Source organism: Mesoplodon mirus, assembly GCF_964341445.2.
Source record: "Mesoplodon mirus genome assembly, chromosome: 2".
Taxonomy (NCBI): Eukaryota; Metazoa; Chordata; class Mammalia; order Artiodactyla; family Ziphiidae; genus Mesoplodon; species Mesoplodon mirus.
In genome coordinates, this window is record NC_138977.1 from 112790324 (window position 1) to 112810942 (window position 20619).

Below are 20619 nucleotides of genomic sequence, written 5' to 3' on the forward strand. Positions count from 1 at the left end.
TAGTCAATTTGTCCATTTCTCCTTGCAGTTCTATCAGTTTTAGCCTCATGTAGTTTGATGTTCCATTGTTAGGTACATATAATGTTATGTCTTCTTAGAGAATTAACTACTTTATTATTATATAATGCCCTTCTTTTTTAATATTTATTTATTTATTTGGCTGTGCCATGTCTTAGTTGCAGCACATGGGCTCTTGGTTGTGGCATGTGGGATCTTAAGTTGTGGCACACAAACTCTTAGTTGCGGCACACGGGCTCTTAGTTGCAGCATGCAGGATCTAGTTCCCTGACTAGGGATCGAACCCGGGCCCCCTGAATTGGGAGCATAGAGTCTTAGCCACTGGACCACCAGGGAAGTCCAGTATAATGCTCCTCTTTATCCCTGAAAATCTTCCTTGCTCTTCCTTGAAGTCTGGTCTGTCTGAAATTAATATAGCTACTCCTGCTTTTTTTAAAATTAGTGTTGGCATGGTATATATTTCTCCTTCCATTTACTTTTAATCTGTATGTGTCTTTATACTTAAAATGAGTTTCTTGTAAACAATATATAGTTGGGTCTTGTTTTTTGATCCACTCTGAAAGTCTCTGTCTTTTAATTGGTGTAATTAGGCCATTGACAAAAGTGATTACTGACATAGATAGAGTAATATATAACAGTTGTTACTGTTTTATGTTTGTTCTCCTTATTCTATGTTCCTTTTTGTCTTCCACTCTTTTCCTACACTTTTGTGGTTTCAATTGAGCATTTTATATGATGCCCTTTTCTCACCTTTCTTAGCATATCAATTCTTCTTTTTTTTCTTTTCTTAGTGGTTGCCATAGAGTTCACAATTTACATTTACAACTGATCCAAATATACTTTTAAGTAACACTGTATTGCTTCATGGGTAGAGCAAGTACATTATAATAATAAAGTATTTCTAATTCCTCCCTCCCTTCCACTGTATCACTGCTGTCATTAATTTCACTTACACATAAGGTATAATCATCTAGTACATTATTTTGAATAAACTATCATCTATTAGATCAATTAAGATTAAGAAAAATAAAAGTTTTTATTTTACTTTCACTTATTTCTTCTCTAACATTCTTCCATTCTTTATGTTGATCTGAGTTTCTGATCTGTATACTTTTCTTCTCTCTGAAGAACTTTTAATATTTCATGCAAAGGCAGGTATATTGGCAACAAATTCTCTCAATTTTTGTTTGTCTGAAAATGTCTTTACTTCACCTTTACTTTGAAGTAAAGTATATTTCAAAGAATATAGACTTATTGGTGGATTTTTCCTCTCAACACTTTAAATATTTTATTCTACTTTCTTTTTTCTTGCATAGTTTTCAAGAAGTTAGATACAATATAATTTTGGGGGGGGAGTAGTCTTTTTTCTCTTTGCTTTTCAGCTTTGGAAGTTTCTCTTGACATATCCTCAAGCTCAGATTCTTTCCTCAGCTCTACCCAGTCTACTAATGAGCCTGTCAAAGGGATTCTTCATTTCTATTACACTATTTTTGATTGCTATAATTTATTTTGATTTTTCCTAAGAATTTTCAACTTTCTGCTTATGTTACCTATCTATTCTTGCATGTTGTCTTCCTTTTCTGATAGACCCCTTAGCATGTTAATCACAGCTATTTAAAATCTGTAGTCAGATAATTCCAACATTTATGTCATATCTGAGTCTGGTTCCGATGCCTTCAATCTCTACACACTGTGCTTTTTGACTTTTAGCATGCCTCATAATGTTTTTTTGAAATCCAGACATGATGTACTGGGTGAAAGGAACTCCAGCAAACAGGCCTTTAGTGATGTGATGATAAGGAATGTGGGGAGAGGAAGTGTTCTGTAGTCCTATGATGAGGTCTCAGTTTTTTGATGAACATATACCCCTGGACTGCGAACTTCACCAGTGCTTCTCAGTTATTTTCTACTCTCTTAGGTGGGACAGGATAGCTAGAGTGGGCTGGAGTTGGGTATTCCCCTTCCCCCCGCATCAGTTAGGCTCTGATAAAACCCCAATAGTTTAGGCTCTGGTAAAATGGTTTCTTTTGAGGGAAGGTCTTGTTCAGAAGACTGGCATGCTCTGGCATATTTCAAAATGTTTACTTTTCTCCTTCCTTTGCTAGAAGCATGGGAATTTTTCTCCAGTATTCACTGTGAGAATCTGGTAGAGTTTCTGGAGATCTCCCAAAACCGGGTGCCCTCTGGAATTTCTAACTCCAAGACTTGTCCACATTGAGCCTCCAGCAATTTCTCAATTACAGCTTAAGTTTTCCTCCTCTGGTACTGGTTTCCTTGGAGGTTTGTGCCCCAGTAAGTTGTGATTCTCTATATCTACTTGTCTATCTCTCTAATTTTTGGACAGTGGTTTGTACTGTGACCTCACTTCTGTCTTGGATCTAAGAAGACTTTTTGATTTTTCAGTTTGTTCAGCTTTTTACTTATCGCTAGAACTTAGTGACAGCTTCCAAGCTCCTTTCAAGGTGATTTTTCTTTCTTTTTTAAATTTTTACATCCTCAAATGCTTTTCAAAGTATATTTAATTCTGTTTGGAGTAGACTTAGAGTTGTTTTTATGATTTGTGTTTTGTTTGTGGGAGGAACTTTCCTCATTTAGTTGTGTGAAAATTCATATGCTCATTTTCTGCAATATTTTATTTTATTTTCTACTTGTTCATTTTGTGAAATTAAGGAGTTTTACATAATTCTTAGTTTAATGATATGCTTTTCTGTCAGGCCAGCACTGTCTAGGCAGTTTAGTGGGTTTATTATTTGCTCGTTTTGCTGGGTAAGGAAGGGTCATTCTCTGATTTTATGGCTCTCTTTTGTTTTATAAGACCCTAAAATTTCCTCTTTACTTTTTCTTGTTTTTTTAATTTTGTCTGCGCCACACGGCTTGTGGGATCTTAGTTCCCCAACCAGGGATTGAAGCCAGGCCCTTCATAGTGAAAGCACAGAGTCCTAACCACTGGACTGCCAGGGAATTTCCCCTCTTTTCTTTTGTTCTTCTTCACCACCCAGTTACCAAACAACCCTTCTTCCTTACTTTTTGCTTTTCTTTTTTCTCCCCCAGAAGCTGGGATTTGGAAGACTGTCCTTTTAAGTCATCCTTTTTCCTTTAAACAGAGTCTGTCTCTTTAAACCAAATGCCAGGACCTTAGTCTGCCTCTTCCTTAAATGACAAATACTTTGAAATCCCTTACCTGCAGTCATGCTCTGACAAACCTGTTTTTTTATTGAAATATATTTCACATATAATATTATAAGTTTAAGGTATACAGTATGTTGATTTGATACATTTATATATTACAATATAATTAGCATTCATGTTGGAATATAAACTAGTATAATCATTTTGGATAACTGTTGGGCAGTTTCTTAAAAAGTTAAACATATACCTACATATGACCCAGTCCTTCCCTTCCTAGGTATTTACTCAAGAGTAGTGAAAGCATATGTTCATACAAAGACATATACATGAAGTTTGTAGCAGCTTTATTTTTAATAACCCAGAGTTGGAAACAATCCAAATGTCCTTCAGCAGGTGAATGGATATACAAATTATGGTAACCATAAAATGGAATACTATGTAAGAGTAGAAAAGAAACAAGCTACTGATACACATAACAACATAAATGAATCTCAGACTAATTATGCTGAGTGAATGAAGCCAGTCAAAAAAGAATGCACACTGTATGACTCTACTTACGTAAGATTATAGAAATGCAAACCATAGACTGGGTGGCTTAAGCAACAGAAAATTATTTTCTCAGATTTCTGAGGACTGGAAGTCCAAGGTCAAGGTGCCAGCTAGGTTGGTATCTGGTGAGAATTTCCTCCTTGGGTTGCAGATGGCTACTTTTTCCTCATATGTCCTTTTGTCTGAGTGCATGGGGGGAGAGAGGGATTGATTTATCTTTCTTCCTCTTCTTCTAAGGCTACCAGTTCTATCAGATTAGGGCCCCACTCTTATGACCTCACTTAACCTTTATCACCTCCTAAAGACTCTGTCTCCAAATACAGTTGCATTGGGGGTTAAGTCTTCAACAAACGAATTTTGAGGGGACACAATTCAGTCCATAGCAGGGACCTAGAAGGAAGGAGGCTTAAATCATAATGTGTTTTCTATGCTGCCTAACACATTGCCACAAAATCAGTGCCTTAAAACAACACACAATTATTATAGTTTCCCTGTGCCAACAGTCCAGGTATGGGCTAGCTAAGTCCTCTGCTCAGAGTCTCACAAGGCTGCAATCAAGGTGTCATCTGAGGTTAGGATCTCACCTGAGGTTTGGAGTCCTCTTCCAGATTAACATGGTTGTTAGCAAGTTCATTTTCTTGCAGCTGTAGAACTCAAGGTGGCTTGCAACTTCGATGCCAGGATGAATGTCTCTTCATTCTTGTCTCTGATGTTTAGACTCTCTTTTAAAGGGATCATCTAATTAGGAAAGGACCAGAAAGAATAAATCTCCCTTTTGATTAATTTAAATTCAATAATTAAAGACCTTAATTACACCTTCAAAATCCCTTCATTTCTACCATAATATCCTATCACCTTTGCCATACTTTAGAAGCAAATTACAGGTCTTTAAGGATCATCTTATAATTCTCCCCAAACAAATCATGTCAGATTTTGGCCTGGGGAACCATGGATGTAGTTTCTTATTGGGTTGGCCAAAATGTTCGTTCAGTTTTTTCTGTAAAATGGCTCTAGTAGCGCTTAGTTGTCTTTAACTTCATTCGAAACAATTTTGTTAGATTGTATTGTGACAGCTGTCATATCAGCGTGCATTAAAAAAAAACCCATCAAAATTGGTGACTTTTTGTGTAGCCATTTTAATATTGAAGATGGAAGGAAAAAGCAACATTTTCGGCATATTATACTTTATTATTTATTTCAAGAAAGGTAAAAACGCAATTGAAACGCAAAAAAAGATTTGTATGGTGTCTGGAGAAGGTGCTGTGACTGATCGAATGTGTCAAAAGTGGTTTGTGAAGTTTCATGCTGTAGATTTCTCGCTGATTGATGCTCCACGGTCGGGTAGACCAGTTGAAGTTGATAGCGATCAAATTGAGACATTAATTGAAAACAATCAACATTATACCATGTGGGAGATAGTCGACATACTTAAAATATCCATATCAAGCATTGAAAATCATTTGTACCAGCTTGGTTATGTGAATCGCTTTGATGTTCGCGTTCCACATAAGTTAAGCGAAGAAAACCTTCTTGACCATATTTCTGCATGTGATTCTCTACTTAAACGTAATGAAAACGTTCCGTTTTTAAAACAAATTGTGATGGGCGATGAAAAGTGGATACTGTACAATAATGTGGAATGGAAGAGATCGTGGGGCAAGTGAAATGAACCACCACCAACCACACCAAAGGCTGGTCTTCATCCAAAGAATGTGATTTTGTGTATATGGTGGGATTGGAAGGGAGTCCTCTATTATGAGCTCCTTCCAGAAAACCGAACGATTAATTCCATCAAGTACAGCTCCTAATTAGAACAACTGAAAGCAGCACCCGTTGAAAAGCGTCAGGAATTCGTCAACAGAAAATGCATTATCTTCCATCAGGATAGCGCAAGACCACGTGTTTCTTTGATGATGAGGCAAAAACTGTTACAGCTTGGCTGGGAAGTTCTGATTCATCCATCGTATTCACCAGACATTGCACCTTCAGATTTCCATTTACTTCGGTCTTTACAAAATTCTCTTAATCTAAAAAAATTTCAATTCCCTGGAAGACTGTAAAAGGCACCTGGAACAGTTCTTTACTCAAAAAGATAAAAAGTTTTGGGAAGATGGAATTATGAAGTTGCCTGAAAAGTGGCAGAAGGTAGTGGAACAAAACGGTGAATACGTTGTTCAATACAGTTCTTGGTGAAAATGAAAAATGTGTCTTATTTTTACTTAAAAACCGAACTCCAATAAAGATGTTAAAAAAAAAACCGAAGGAACTTTTTGGCCAACCCAGTACTTACTGATGAACGATAATTCACACATATAGACATGCAAGTATTTTTACATAATAAATGTATCCTTTTATTTATTGTTATATTTGTTTAGTACCTGCCTTATTCTCAAGATAGCTTTTGGTGGTAACTCCTACAATTGATGGATGGACAAACACAAAATATACAAGTCATATACAGAAATAACTTCTTTCACAAAAATATGCATACACACCAAGTTCACTGACACAATAAATTCTTAAAACATTCACATAACCTAACTAGAAAGGACAGGCACCACTATTTGAGCGCTTTCCTTATGACAGACACTGTCATATCTCCATGAATACATACTTTACATAGACTGCTCTGTTTTGTTACTGGAGTGTGTCTTTAAAAAAAAATTCAGAATATATTTTGAATATCCCTTGTATGATTTAGTATACTTCTACTTTATCGTATTTAAAGGCTGCTGCTTATTACTGTACTTTGTACAGTAATGATGATCATAATTAACTTTACCAATAAAATCTTTTGAATGTTTGTATTGACTCAACTAAACTGTGAAGGACATTCTTTATATAAGTCTTGAACAATTATTAGATCAGTATACACCCCAAGAAGTGGAATTACTTGAGTAAAACACTTACTCATTTAAAACTTGGATACAGACTAGCCTCTGGAGTCTTTGAAGAATTATACTGACAGTAGAAATGAATGAGAATGAGCAATTTCTCAAACTCACGTAAATCCTGGATATCTTAAAATTCTGTTCCAATTTTTTGTGCCAGATATTCTTCTTCTTTAACATAGAATTTAATTTTCTCTTGATGACTTTTCTCTTTGTTCTTATTATTCATTTGCATTTTCCTTTTTGTTAAAAGCCTGCTTGTGTTTAGCCTATCTTTATTTCAGTGTTGATCCCTTTATTGATTTGTAAAACCTGCTTATTAATTAAAACAAATTACTTGTCTCTCATATCTGTAACAAATATGTTTTCCTGGTTCATTAGGTTTTAAATCTTGTTCATCCCCTCCCTCCAAGATTGAAATGTTTAATATTTCTCTAATAAAACTTTTTGGTTATTAAACTTTGTGGTTTGTCTTTGGTATCATGCTTTCCTAATCCAAGGATTTAGTATTTTTTTAAAAAAGCACATATGGTCTCTAAATATTCTTGAATCCTTGAGAAATTTGTTTGTTGTAATATATGAGGTATGTATAAATTTTTATTCCAGATTACTGACTAGTAGCCCTAACATGATTTATTAAATCTTCCATTCTTTCCTCATTGCTTTAAATATTATTTTTATTATATAGTAATTCTTAAAAACCTGTTCCTAAATTCACTTATTCCTGGAATTAGTTACAATAAAGAGAACAATCAAAGAGAGTGTCCCCCAAGCATGGGGATCAAGAAAGGTTTTATAGCAGAAAGAACTCTGGACAATTTTGGTAGACTTTTGTCAAGTAGGTGTTTTGATCCTGCAGAAAGGAGTTGTTTTCTTTGTAATTTAGCCTGTCTCAGTCCATTTTGTCCTGTTCTTGGAAGTGGTGACTCCAAGAAGGAATTAAGAGAAAGAGGGTCAGTCTTGGTACCTAGAGAAAAGAGGTCAGTGTAAGTGCAGGGCAGAAAATTTCACAGTTCTCCAACATGGAATCAAGACTGAATGATTTCATTTATCACAGTAGTATCATATTGGTTATAATTTGATAAGTATTATTATATTTTTTCCAACTGTTTTCTGGCCATTATCAAATTTTTCTTTCTTCTGGATAAAATTTTATTGTTCTGTAAGGTAAATATAAATAAAAAGGTAAGTAAAGTATACAAATAACAAAAAGAAATTTTAAAATTTGCTCAGATTCTGAGTTCTGGCAAAAGTATTTACATTTTCCACCTATGCATGCCTATTCAAGTCTTTTTCAACATCAAAATGCAAGGTTTATAAGCTTCTCCATATAAGTTATCTCTTAAAATTTTAGTTACTTGCTATTGTGAATGAAAGTGTCTTCTGTTTATCATCAATAATTGATGTTATATTTTCCAAGAAAAATATTCAGTATATATTATGTAGTGAAAGGATCATCATTAATTTTTACATCCACAAGATTTGATTCTGTGCACCTAGTAGTTAAGCACAGTCACCTCTGGGAGATTTTGTGATATTCACTTTTTCTTTTCTTTCTGTGCATATATTTTCTGGTTTATTTACAAATTTTTGTATTGCTTCCTTAATTTTGAAAAGTTAGTTTCTTTTTCTTCAATTTTGAGGCAAACTCTGCTTGATAGAGATGCTGTTTTCTTACTTTATTACTACATTTCATTTTTTTAAAGATTTTAAACTAAATTTCCTATTTACAAGAACTGATAATTGACATACGCCTTCCCTTCCATTAGTTTTGTGCCTAAAAGACAGAGTGTTTTAAATACACCCCAGTCCTTTTACTTTTTCCTTCTTTTATTGAAGTTTCTATCTTCAATCATACAGAACAGAGTAAAAGTGATCACCCATACACCATTGTCTATACTGAACACATTTAATTTTGCTGTATTTGTTTTGTCTCATATTTTGCTGAAACATTTTAAAATAAATTAAATATAGTCCATTCCTTAATATGTAGGTATGTATCTCTAAAACTACATTCATTATTAGCACAACCATAGTTAAGCTTTAACAGTTGTCCGCAAATGTCTTTTAAACAGATTGTTTTCTCCCCAAATTAAATTTAGTTGTTATTGATATTATAGGTAGAGCCTAACCTCCTGGAGTGAGGGGAGGGCACTGAAAACTCCAGAACTACAGGCCTTCCAGAGCAATCTTCCAGCCCTTTAAACAAGATAGATCTACTTCAACAGTTATACTATACTAAGAAGTGGCCGCGAAGGATTACGGTAAACGTAGTTTTTGATTTGCGTGCCCAGCAGAACTCCAGCCCGGGCATGCGCCACTTCGCCATTTTTGTTGGCCACCCTCCTGGGCCTGGAAATTTCGTGAAGTCCGAAATCCCGAAGTTTCCAGATTTCTCAACAACTTTTTTTTTTTTTTTTTTTTTTTTTTTTTTTGCGGTACGCGGGCCTCTCACTGCTGTGGCCTCTCCCGTTGCGGAGCACAGGCTCCGGACGCGCAGGCTCAGTGGCCATGGCTCATGGGCCCAGCCACTCCACGGCATGTGGGAACTTCCCGGACCGGGGCACAAACCCGTGTCCCCTGCATCGGCAGGCGGACTCCCAACCACTGCGCCACCTGGGAAGCCCCCTCAACAACTCTTAAGATCCCGGTTTCCCACCTTCCAGGAAGCAGAGGTTAGAGCGTGGGCTGGGCAGGAGGTGGCGGTGCCTCGCGGTGGGAAGGAGGGCCACGGACGCTGCAGCAGGACCCCGAGATGGCAGGCAGCAGCATCTCGAGCAGGACAAGGGGCGGTTGGGCAACAGTAGGGCCTCAGCTCTGATGCGGTGACGCCAGGACCTATGCTCGCGTGAGCGGGGCATATGCGCATGCGTGCAGGTGCTCTCAGCCCCTTGGAGTGGGCGGGGCCGCGTGAATATGCAGCCCGGCAGGGCCCGTTTTGGTTTCCAGCTCTGCAACGGGGTGACTCAGGCATCCTCTAGTTTGTCTTTGTCTTCAATGGTTCTGATTTCTAGGGGGCCAGTATTCCAGGGGACAGAGTTCTGGGTGAAGGTTCCAAATATGAATATTTCCTTTAGTTTTAAATCCTCGATTCTAGGGAACATATCAGCTCCTGTGAGTTTAAAGAGCTGGAACACCAGGAATAAAATCTCACTCAGAAGAGAACCCTTGCTGCATTTGATCTCTCTCCACAGTTTCGGGATGGAGACACAGTCCCAGAAAGGGGTAGATCCCAGAACTGCAGGGTACAGCAATTTTTTTTTGCCTTGAAAAATTTTTTTCTTTTAAATTTAAGTATAGTTGATTTAGAATGTTGTGTTAATTTCTGCTCTACAGCAAAGTGATTCAACTATACATATGTGTACATTCTTTTTTATATTCTGTCCCATTATGGTTTAACACAGGATGTTGAATATAGTTCCCTGTGCTATACAGTAGGACCTTGTTGTTTATCCATTATATATATAATAATTTGCATCTGCTAACCCCAAACTCCCAATCCATCCCTCCCCCAACTGTTTCCACCTTAGCAACCTCAAGTCTGTTCTCTGTGAATCTGTTTCTGTTTCATAGATAAAGTTCATTGGTGTCATATTTTAGATTCCACATTAAGAGCTATCATATGATATTTATCTCTTTATGACTTACTTCACTTAGTATGATAATCTCTAGGTCCATCCATGTTGCTGCAAATGGCATTATTTCATTCTTTTTTTATGGCTGAGTAGTATTCCATTGTATATATGTACCACATCTTCTTTATCCATTCGTCTGTCAATGGACATTTAGGTTGTTTCCAGTGTCTTGGCTGTTGTGAATAGCGCTACTAGGAATATAGGGGCACATGTATCTTTTCAGCAGTTCGTCATCTTGCTGAGTAAGGTGTTGTCACCACATCCACTAAATCAAATACTGGGACAGTGAATATATGGGGGCAAATTTTAGAAACCAGAAATGAGCTAGTCCCTGGATGGCAGAGGGCAGGTTGCGAAGGAAATGTCATTTCCCTGGGGAATTAAAACAGCATGGTCTGGAGAAAGAAGTCACTAGTCACAGTCAAAGTTCTACTTACAGCCTTCCCTAAAAAGTCTCACCTTCCTTGGTTTACTCTCATTATTTCCAGATTCTGAACTGAATTTACACTATGTCCATCAGCACATATGGCATTTAAGAATATGCTTAGGGCTTCCCTGGTGGCACAGTGATTGAGAGTCCACCTGCCGACGCAGGGGACACGGGTTCGTGCCCCGGTCCGGGAAGATCCCACATGCCACCGAGCGGCTGGGCCCATGAGCCATGGCCGCTGAGCCTGTGCATCCAGAGCCTGTGCTCCGCAACGGGAGAGGCCAGAGCAGTGAGAGGCCTGCGTACTGCAAAAAAAAATTAAAAAAGTGCTTAAAAGATTCTTATGAGAAACTGTGTACAGATTTGGAAAATAGTTTAAAAGTAGACCTTACCTCAAAGCACTTCACTTTTTTTTTTTGAGAGCTTTCTGTGGATTATTTCCCTCAGTGTATAAACAATATTAGTGAGAACCTGCTGAAACAATACAGCATGAGTATTTTTCTGGTTTCAGTGGTGGGTAGGGGGTAAGACCAGGAAGAGTTGCTGAGTAAGCAACCTGGGCCTTCTGTGGCAAGGGAGGCTCTCTATCAGCTTGTCTCGATATGGGACTGAATGGGAAGGGAGATGTGGGGTTAGAAAGCTGTCAGTGCCAAACAACAAAAAAGGAGCCACAATCTGTTTTTTTTTTTTTTTTTTTTTTTTTGCGGTATGCAGGCCTCTCACTCTTGTGGCCTCTCCCGTTGCGGAGCACAGGCTACGGACACGCAGGCTTAGCGGCCATGGCTCATGGGCCCAGCCGCTCTGCGGCATGTGGGATCCTCCCGCACCGGGGCACGAACCCGCGTCCCCTGCATCGGCAGGCGGACTCTCAACCACTGCGCCACCAGGGAAGCCCTATAAAATATATAAACTCCACTGCTGTTCAGTTAGTTGATCTCAAGCAGCTCCCCAAGTAGCCATGGAGTCTGCAGAGGGTTCACTTTCCCTTGGATTCTGGCAAGGGACTCAGAACAGGAAACGTCACCTCCTCCATGAGATCATGCTTGCAATTTGTGCATGATGGCAGGGCTGTTAAGGTACAGCATGCATAGCCAGGTAAAGATGTGTCCCTTCAAAGGTAAAGTCAAATGGTGGCTGAGAGTCTGTTAAAATAGGCACTGAACAGAATATGTTGACCAAATCTGTGACTGCAAAAGTGTTTACCTATTGCTCACTGGGTGAAGTCAGTAATTTCAGTAATACTGGGTGTGAGGGTCTTAATGGGTGGGACCGTGGCATTGAGAAACAGAAATCCACCATGAGACACCATTTATTCTTTCTAGGTTTAAGAACAAGCCGAATTGGGCTTGTAGATGGAGAAGCAGTGGGGATGATCACTCCTCTTTTAGGTAGGTCTTATTTAATGGATTTTAGTCCTTAAAAGCCCTGTTTTAATTTATGATCATCTGTATTAACTACTTTAACTAGAGAGGAAGCTCTGTGAGATCCTGTTTTGTCAAGCTCAATGTAAGTGCCAAAGATTTAATTTAATTTTAACTTATTACTTGTTGGGTCAGGTTGAGTCAGAGTGCCCACTGTGGGATATTTTAGAGCATTGGGCACCTGTAACAATGGGGAATTTAAGCAAGACAGTAGTTCTGAGGGTTAAGGTAAGGTGTCCTCTATTTTATGATTGGTAATTCTCCTAAAGAGAATAGGGGTTACTTTGGTACAGGGTAGCCTGTTTAAAATTTAGCAAGTATAACTGTTAACTATAGCTTCAGGATTGATTAAGGCCATGAAAGTTTGCCAATTGGTGCATCTCAGCAGATGTAAAAGTTAATTTAACTTATGTTTTAGAGGTGCAAAAGTCAGTCAATGCCCTTTTTATTATTCTGCTGAATAAATTTTTTCTTTAGTAAATTTTAGGTTTTGAATTGGATCAAATTGTGAGACCTGTTTCATCTTTTTCTTTCTTCCCTCATGTCCAGCTTTATTGCTTTTGTTGTCATTGCTGGGTATACTTTGCGGGTCCTTTCTATCCTTCTCGTAAGCATAAATTTCTTCCTCCAAAAAGTCTCAAAGCAGAATTTTCAGGGTTAAGGGCTTCCTCCATGGCATTTGTAGGGGTCTAGTGAGCCATCTGCTTTTAGGAGCGACTTTTAGGAGTGACATGGTAATTGCTGTTACTCCACATGACTGACCACAAAAGGCCCATATATTGCACAGGATAGTAGTCTTTCTCCTGAGCGCTCTATACAATGCAGACCAATGCCTGGTTGACATACAGCCAATGGCCACAAGGTTAAGTCCAGGATCCTAGTGTCTGTTACAGTTCCTGCTGGAGTGGAGACACACAATTCAATTTTAGGCACACATGTAGGTCTGGGCCGAAACACATGATCCAAACACATGACCCAAAGAAGGACCCTAGTTCCACACTCTTGTCCCTCAACAACAGTTATACACAATTCAAACAGTGCAGTTTCCAGCTTTGGTCAGTAAAATCTATGGCGGAGGAAGAGGCTCAGGATGGACCCAGCAAGTGCAGCATAAAACAACAGGGCTCAAAACACATTCTTCCCATCAGGTAACAAAACCTGTTAGCTAGCCAAAAAACAGAGAAAAAAGACCCCTAGTTGCTCATTGTCTAGATTATTCCGCTGCCAGGATATAAGTGGCCCCATGGAGTGCAGATTAAAACCACTCAACCCCAAATTTGGTTTGGATGTCAAGACACACGTGCACCAAGAGGGTGTAAAAAAGATTTTTTAGTCACATCACGTGACTTTCTGGGCAGAGCAGGGTAGCCCCCAAGCTGATCCAGAACTTGCTTGAATGCCTTGAGAGAGAGTGGGAAGGAGTGGCCTGGTTTTTATTGCAGTTAGGGGCTAGGGTTGGGAAAGAGAACACACATGTGGGCCAGAGGATACATGGGTTTCCTTGTCAGTTGGCCTGGATGTGGGGCAGAAGGGAAAGGGAGAAGTAGGCTTGAAGCCTACAGCAGTCAGAATTTAAAATGGAGTCAAACTCTACCGTAGTGCTGATATACCACCTTTTGTTTATTCATTCCCCAGGTGATGGGCATTTGGGTTGTTCCTACTTTTTGGCTATAATGAATAATGCTGCTCTGAAAGATTGTATACAGCTTGTTAAAAGGAAACGGACACCAAACTTGAAAATTCCCCAGCAGACAAAACCAGTTAGGCCAGGGCTTCCCTGGTGGCGCAGTGGTTGAGAGTCCGCCTACCGATGCAGGGGACACGGGTTCGTGCCCCGGTCCAGGAAGATCCCACATGCCGTGGAGCGGCTGGGCCTGTGAGCCATGGCCGCTGAGCCTGTGCTCCGCAACGGGAGAGGCCACAACAGTGAGAGGCCCACATACCGAAAAAAAAAACAAAAACAAAACAGTTAGGCCACATAAGCAAAACTTAACATAGGTTGTTTCTTGATATGCCTCTGATAATCATAAACAAAACTTAAGTCATCTTCCTAAAATGGTGTTAGATAGTCACTTTTAACTAATCTCCTGCTGTCTGGAAAACATCATTGTAATAACTAATCATTGTAAAGGTTAGATACCTTCTCATTCTCACTTTGTAAACCATTCTGTAAGGACATGCCTCTGAGCTTCCTGACATGTTCAGTTTGAAGTCTCCCTGGTTCACAGTCTGTTCTTCTGTATGCACAATAAATTCTTAAAATTTTAACTTGATCTGGTTTTATATTTGGCAGACTCTTTGTGTGGATATATGTTTTCCTTTCACTTGGGTTGATTCTATGATCCTTTCTAGGATTCTGCATTGCATTTAGTAGTCATGTCTGCTTAGGCTGCTCTTGGCTGTGATTATATTCAAAACTCATCACTTTCTAATTAAGTTCCTTCATTTTACTCATATCTGTGCTCTTGAGGCTATTTATTTATCTACTTTATCAATATGGTGGAAATACTATTGAACATCTCTTCCCAACTCTCTTCAATGACATCATATTAGTAATTTGAAATTGATCATAACAGAAGTATTTATTTTTATGACAGGGATATTTATGCCTTAGAAATTGGCAACCACAACTCAAGGCTTTTTTTTGAGAGCCTGTTATTAAATATTTTATTCTGTTGATTCTACATTCCTTTTCTTTTAAGGAACCAAGAGGTCATTGTCTCATAGGAAGGCATTTTACCCAGTAGTGTGCAGATTTTACAGGAAGGTAAATCAAGGAGCTATGGGGGAGGTCAGATCTCTTATGACTCATTTCTCTTTCCTTGTATCTCAGTTATATCTTCACAGGTCTCTATATTTTTTAAAGAAAGCAGAAAATGAACAAATCCCAGGTGAGTTTTTCTAAATGTAGAAACAGATAAATGTCAGCTTAGCAGGAAATAAGCAGATTAGTAGCAGGGCAAAGGTGGTATGTCACTGACCTTCAAGTCCTTAATGTTTAAGTTATAGATGCTAAGCTGTACATTTGTCTCTGATAGCAATAGCAGACATTATTTCAGGAAGTGCATTGAAAATAAGGATGAACCAAACTGATTCTTCATGGGACATGAAGACTTTCCTGACACTGGAGTCTGAGAACAGCCTTTTTGTTATTGGTCATCAAAATGTTGATCTTGGAAAAAAAAATGTTGATCTTGGGACTTCCCTGGTGGCAGAGTGGTTGAGAATCCACCTGCCAACGCAGGGGACATGGGTTCGATCCCTGGTCCGGGAAGATCCCACATGCTGCAGAGCAACTAAGCCCATGCACCACAACTGCTCAGCCTGCGCACCACAACTACTGAAGCCCAAGCACCCTAGAGCCTGTGTGTCACAACTACTGAGCTACGCACCGCAACTACTGAAGCCCTCATGCTCTAGGGCCTGCATGCTGCAACTACTGAGCCTGCGTGCTGCAACTACTGAAGCCCATGTGCCTAGAGCCCGTGCTCTGCAACAAGAGAAGGCCCCACTCACTGCAACTAGAGAAAGCCCGTGCACAGCAACAAAGACCCAACACAGCCAAGAATAATACATTTTTTTTAAAAAAGTTGAACTTGTGAGCAATATTCTAAAACAACCTTGAAATAAATGAAGGCTGTTGCCACTTATGGAAGAGGGCATGGTAGAAACAGAGGGCATATTGCCAAAGCATAACTGGTGTAAATTATCAAGAGACCATAATACCAGAGACTAAATAGATAGCTGTTCTGTGGTCCAGCTTAAATCTGCGATAAAACCTAGTATTTTGAGGAGTAATTAAATGGGCAGTCCAAAATAATTTACTGTAACTTCTTCATAAGAAGTTTTTTGGGTTTTGTTTGGGTTTTCATATGCTGGTTTTCAGCAGAAATTTCAAATTTTGTTTTCTGGAAAATATTTCTGCACATCAGGTTTCCATTGCATGCAAGTTTGGTTCTTTCCCAACACCTGCCTGAATTTGTTCTGGTGAAGGTCACCAATGAGTTTGATCTTACTGACTGCCAACATTTCATCTTTTCCAATAAAGCATTTAATATTTTGTGACCATCTAAGCACTACTTTAGATGCATCCCATAAATTTGTAGTTCTGTTTTCATTTTTGCTCCGTGTAAAGTATTTTCCATTTTTTCTTGAAACTTCTGTTCAACCGATGGGTTATGTAGAAGTATGTTGTTTAATTTCTAAGTAGCTGGAGATTTCCACAGACCTTCCTGTTATTGATTTCTTGTTTGGCTAGAGCACATAATGTATATGATTTCTTTTCTTGTAAATTTGTTGAGATTTGTTTTATGGCCCAGAATACATTCTATTTTGGTGAATATTCCGTGTACATTTAAAAAGAAAGTGTATTCTAAAGTTGTGGGGTGGAATGTTCTATAAATGTCACTTAGGTTTAGTTCAGTGATAATGTTGTCTGGGTATTCTATATTTCTCCAATTTTATTTTTACTTCTATCAATTACTTAGATAAATATTGAAGTCTCCAACTGTATTATTTTTTTGTCTGTCTATTTTTCCTTTCAGTCCTATCAGTTTTTACCTCATATATTTTGAAACTCTTTTGTTAGGTGCATACACATTTACTTTTGCCTTGGAGAATTGACCCTTTATCATTATGTAATGTGCCTCTTTATTTTTTATAATATCCCATCTTATGCAATCTATTTTGTCTGACATTACTGTAGCTGCTCCAGCTTTCTTTGGATTATTATTTGTATGGTATTTCTTTCTTTATCCTTTTACCTTTAATTTTCCATGTTTTTATAGTTAAGGTACACTTCTTATAACCAGTCCTGTTTTTTTTTACCTAATCCAACAATCTGGTTTGATTAGAGCATTCACATTTAATTTGATTATCGGTATGGTGAATTGAGATCTTCCCCTTCCTAGCTGTTTTCTATTTGTTCTATTCTTTGTTTCTCCTTGCCTTTTTCTTCTCTTGGATTAGTTGCATATTTTTTATTACTCCATTTTATCTTTCCCATTGACATTATTTATATCTCTTAAGTTTTTAAATAGTTGCCCTAGGGTTTATAATATACATTTTTAGTTAATCAGAGTCTCCTTTCAAATATTAAACTACTTGGTGTTTAATATAATGACCTTACAACAGTATATTCCCAATTCTTCCCTCCTGTCCTTTGTGCTATTATTACATCATACATTTTACTTTAACATATGCTATATACATACAATACAATGCTACTCTATTTGCTTTAGACAGTCAGTTGTCCTTAAGAAAAAGGGTCAGGGGCCTCCCTGGTGGCGCAGTGGTTGAGAGTCCGCCTGCCGATGCAGGGGATACGGGTTCGTGCCCCGGTCTGGGAGGATCCCATGTGCCGCGGAGCGGCTGGGCCCGTGAGCCGTGGCCGCTGGGCCTGCGCATCCGGAGCCTGTGCTCCGCAACGGGAGAGGCCACAGCAGTGAGAGGCCCGCATACCGCAAAAAGAAAAAAAAAAAAAAAAAAAAAAAGAAAAAGGGTCAGGCTTCCCTGGTGGTGCAGTGGTTGAGAGTCCGCCTGCCGATGCAGGGGACACGGGTTTGTGCCCCAGTCCGGGAAGATCCCACATGCCGCGGAGTGGCTAGGCCCGTGAGCCATGGCCACTGAGCCTGTGTGTCCGGAGCCTGTGCTCTGCAACGGGAGAGGCCACAACAGTGAGAGGCCCATGTACCGCCAAAAAAAAAAAAAAAAAGAGCAAGGATCACAGTCTACAGCCCATAGGTAAAATTCAGCTTGCTACCTGCTTTTGTAAATAAGTTTCTTCGGAACAGACACACACATTCTTTTATGTCTCATCTGTGACTACTTTCACACTACAGTGATAGAGTTGAACAATTGCAATATTTAATGTATGACCCACAAAACCTAAAATTACTGTCTAGCTCTTTAAAGAAAAAATTTTCCAACCTCTGCTTTAGAGCAATTAAAAACCAGGGCAGGAAGGATTAATTTAACTTCCCTTTATTTATTCCATTTCTATCACTCTTTGTTTTGTGTGTGTAGATCCAAGTTTCACTCTGATTTCATACTCCTTTCACAATGCTTAGAGAGTAGTTCTGCTGGTGAAGAATTATTTAAATTTTTGTTTTTCTGGGAAAGTTTATTTCAATCATTTTTGAAGATATTTTTGATAAATATAGAATACTTGGTTGACAGTTATTTTCTTACAGCACTTTAGGAATTTCACGCCATTGTATTCTAGTTTGCATGGCTTCTGGTGAAAAGCCTGCTTTAATTGTTATCTTTATTCCTCTTTTGTAATATTTCTTTGTTTACTGGCTACCTTCAAGATTTTCTCTCTCTTTAAGCGGTTTTAATATGTTTTGCTTAACTGCTTTTAGGGGGACTTTATGCTGCTTGGTATTCTTGAGATTCTTGGATGTTTGGTTTGTTTTCTGTCATTAATTGGGATAAAAATTTTTTTAAATAAATTTATTTATTTATTTTTGGCTGTGTTGGGTCTTAGTTGTGGTGCGCAGGCTTCTCATTGCGGTGGCTTCTCTTGTTGCGGAGCACAGGCTCTAGGCGCATGGGCTTCAGTAGCTGTGGCACGTGGGCTTAGTAGTTGTGGCTCACGGGCTCTAGAGTCCAGGCTCAGTAGTTGTGGTGCATGGGATTAGTTGCTTCACGGCATGTGGGATCTTCCCAGACCAGGGCTTGAACCCATGTCCCCTGCATTGGCAGGCAGCTTCTTAACCACTGAGCCACCAGGGAAGCCCTAATTGGGATAAATTTTAAGCCACCGTTTCTTAAAATATTTCTTCTATCTCATTCTTTCTTTTTATTCTGGATCCCAATTATGCATATGTCAGAAAATTTGATTGTATTTCACGGCTTTTCCGTGTTCTGTATTCTCTTACCCTCTTCACTTTTTCTTCTCTTTGAGTTTCAGTTTGGGTAGTTTCTGTTGACCTGTCCTCAAGTTCCTTTATTCTTTCCTTGCTTTCCTTGCTGCTGAGCCTGTTGAAGACATTCTTCATGTCTGTGTTTTTCTGTTACTGTGTTTTCATATCTAGCATTTCTATTTCCAGCATTTCTCTCTGCTGAAATTACCCATCTGATTTTGTATGTCCACCATTTTTGTTACAGTCTTTAATGTATTAGTTATAATTAATTAAAATTCTGTCAGATGGTTTCAAAATCCATGTCATACCTGAATCTAGTTCTGATGATTACTTTGTGTCTTGGTAGTATCTTGTTGGTTTCTTCCTTTTCATATACCTCATAATTTTTGGTTGAAACCCACATATCTTGTGTTGGATTCTAGACCAAGGTAAATAGATTTTATTCCTGGAAATGGGCATGACTTTCCTGGTAGGCTTTTTTTTTTTAATTTCTTTATTTATTTTTGGCTGTGTTGGGTCTTCGTTTCTGTGCAAGGCCTTTCTCCAGTTGCGGCAAGCAGGGTCCACTCTTCATTGCGGTGCGCGGGCCTCTCACCATCGTGGCCTCTCCCGTTGGACCACAGGCTCCAGACGCACAGGCTCAGTAGCTGCGGCTCACAGGCCCAGCTGCTCCACGGCATGCGGGATCCTCCCAGACCAGGGCTCGAACCCGTGTCCCCTGCATTGGCAGGCAGGTTCTCAACCACTGCGCCACCAGGGAAGCCCCTCCTGGTAGGCTTTTAGTCCAGGGCTTTGAGTTAATCTAGTTCGGTGTTGGCAGGATTTGAGATTTGTTGTTGTGTTACTAAACTCAGTGCACCACAGGCTTCAAATTTCTATAGAGATACTTCATGTTGTAGAGATACTTTGTGTTTTAGGATAGGGTTAGTTTACCAAAAGTTACATCTGTTCCTTTCTGAGTTTTTAGGTTTTCTCTTTGTGCCTCAGAGAGAGTCTTTCTGCGTGCTTTTTATTTATCTCTAGTCCATCTGTCAGCAATACTCTATAGGTACTTGTAATTCCAAGCTTGTTAGCTTCTTGGTGGGAAGCAGTGGGCAGAGTGTACCTTATTCTAATACAGCCTCAGTCTCGGGGATGCTCTGAGTTCCTAGGTCTTCGGGACGTGGCCTGCTTGGTTTTCTTGCCCCTTCCCCAGCTGTAGTTGTAGGCTCAGTGCATAATCCTTCCCTTCTCCCAGGAATACAGTAAGTGCCCAGTGGGGTTTGTGGAGAAAAGTCCTTTAAGAAGGTGCAAGCCCCCTCAGTGTCTGTGGCCCACAGGGGTTTCACACTATTGTGCCAGCCCATACCCAGTCTTCATCAACTAATATGTCACCTATTCTGGTGGGATTCTTTCCTGTGGTCCAACTCAGGTAGGCAAGAACATACATTTCCCCTCTCCCTTCAGGTACTGTCTGTTCCGAGTTTTGGGGCACTTTGAGTGCTTTGAGAATGTTGGATCTCTGATAAATTAGAAGGAAGTGAATTCGAAGTTACTAGGCCCATTTCATTCTAGGAATGAGAGTGATTCTTTTTCTAGCTTTCTATATCCTGAGGCAGAAGCTAAAGTCAACCCATGAGTTTTTAATGCCTCCAATATTTTGTTTGTGCTATGTTGCCTCATAAAGAACATCCATCCAGC

At 39.2% G+C, this 20619-nt stretch overlaps 1 protein-coding gene across 1 annotated transcript in view; it reads left to right on the top strand.

Moving 5' to 3' along the window:
* The window catches only part of LOC309814643 (uncharacterized protein), an 82784-nt gene that overhangs the window by 53775 nt on the left and 8390 nt on the right, over positions 1 to 20619 (top strand). Inside the window, exon 3 of the mRNA XM_082640653.1 lies at positions 14907 to 14964. The gene's annotated coding sequence lies outside the window, so the exon portion shown is untranslated. The remainder of the gene's footprint in view (positions 1 to 14906; positions 14965 to 20619) is intronic.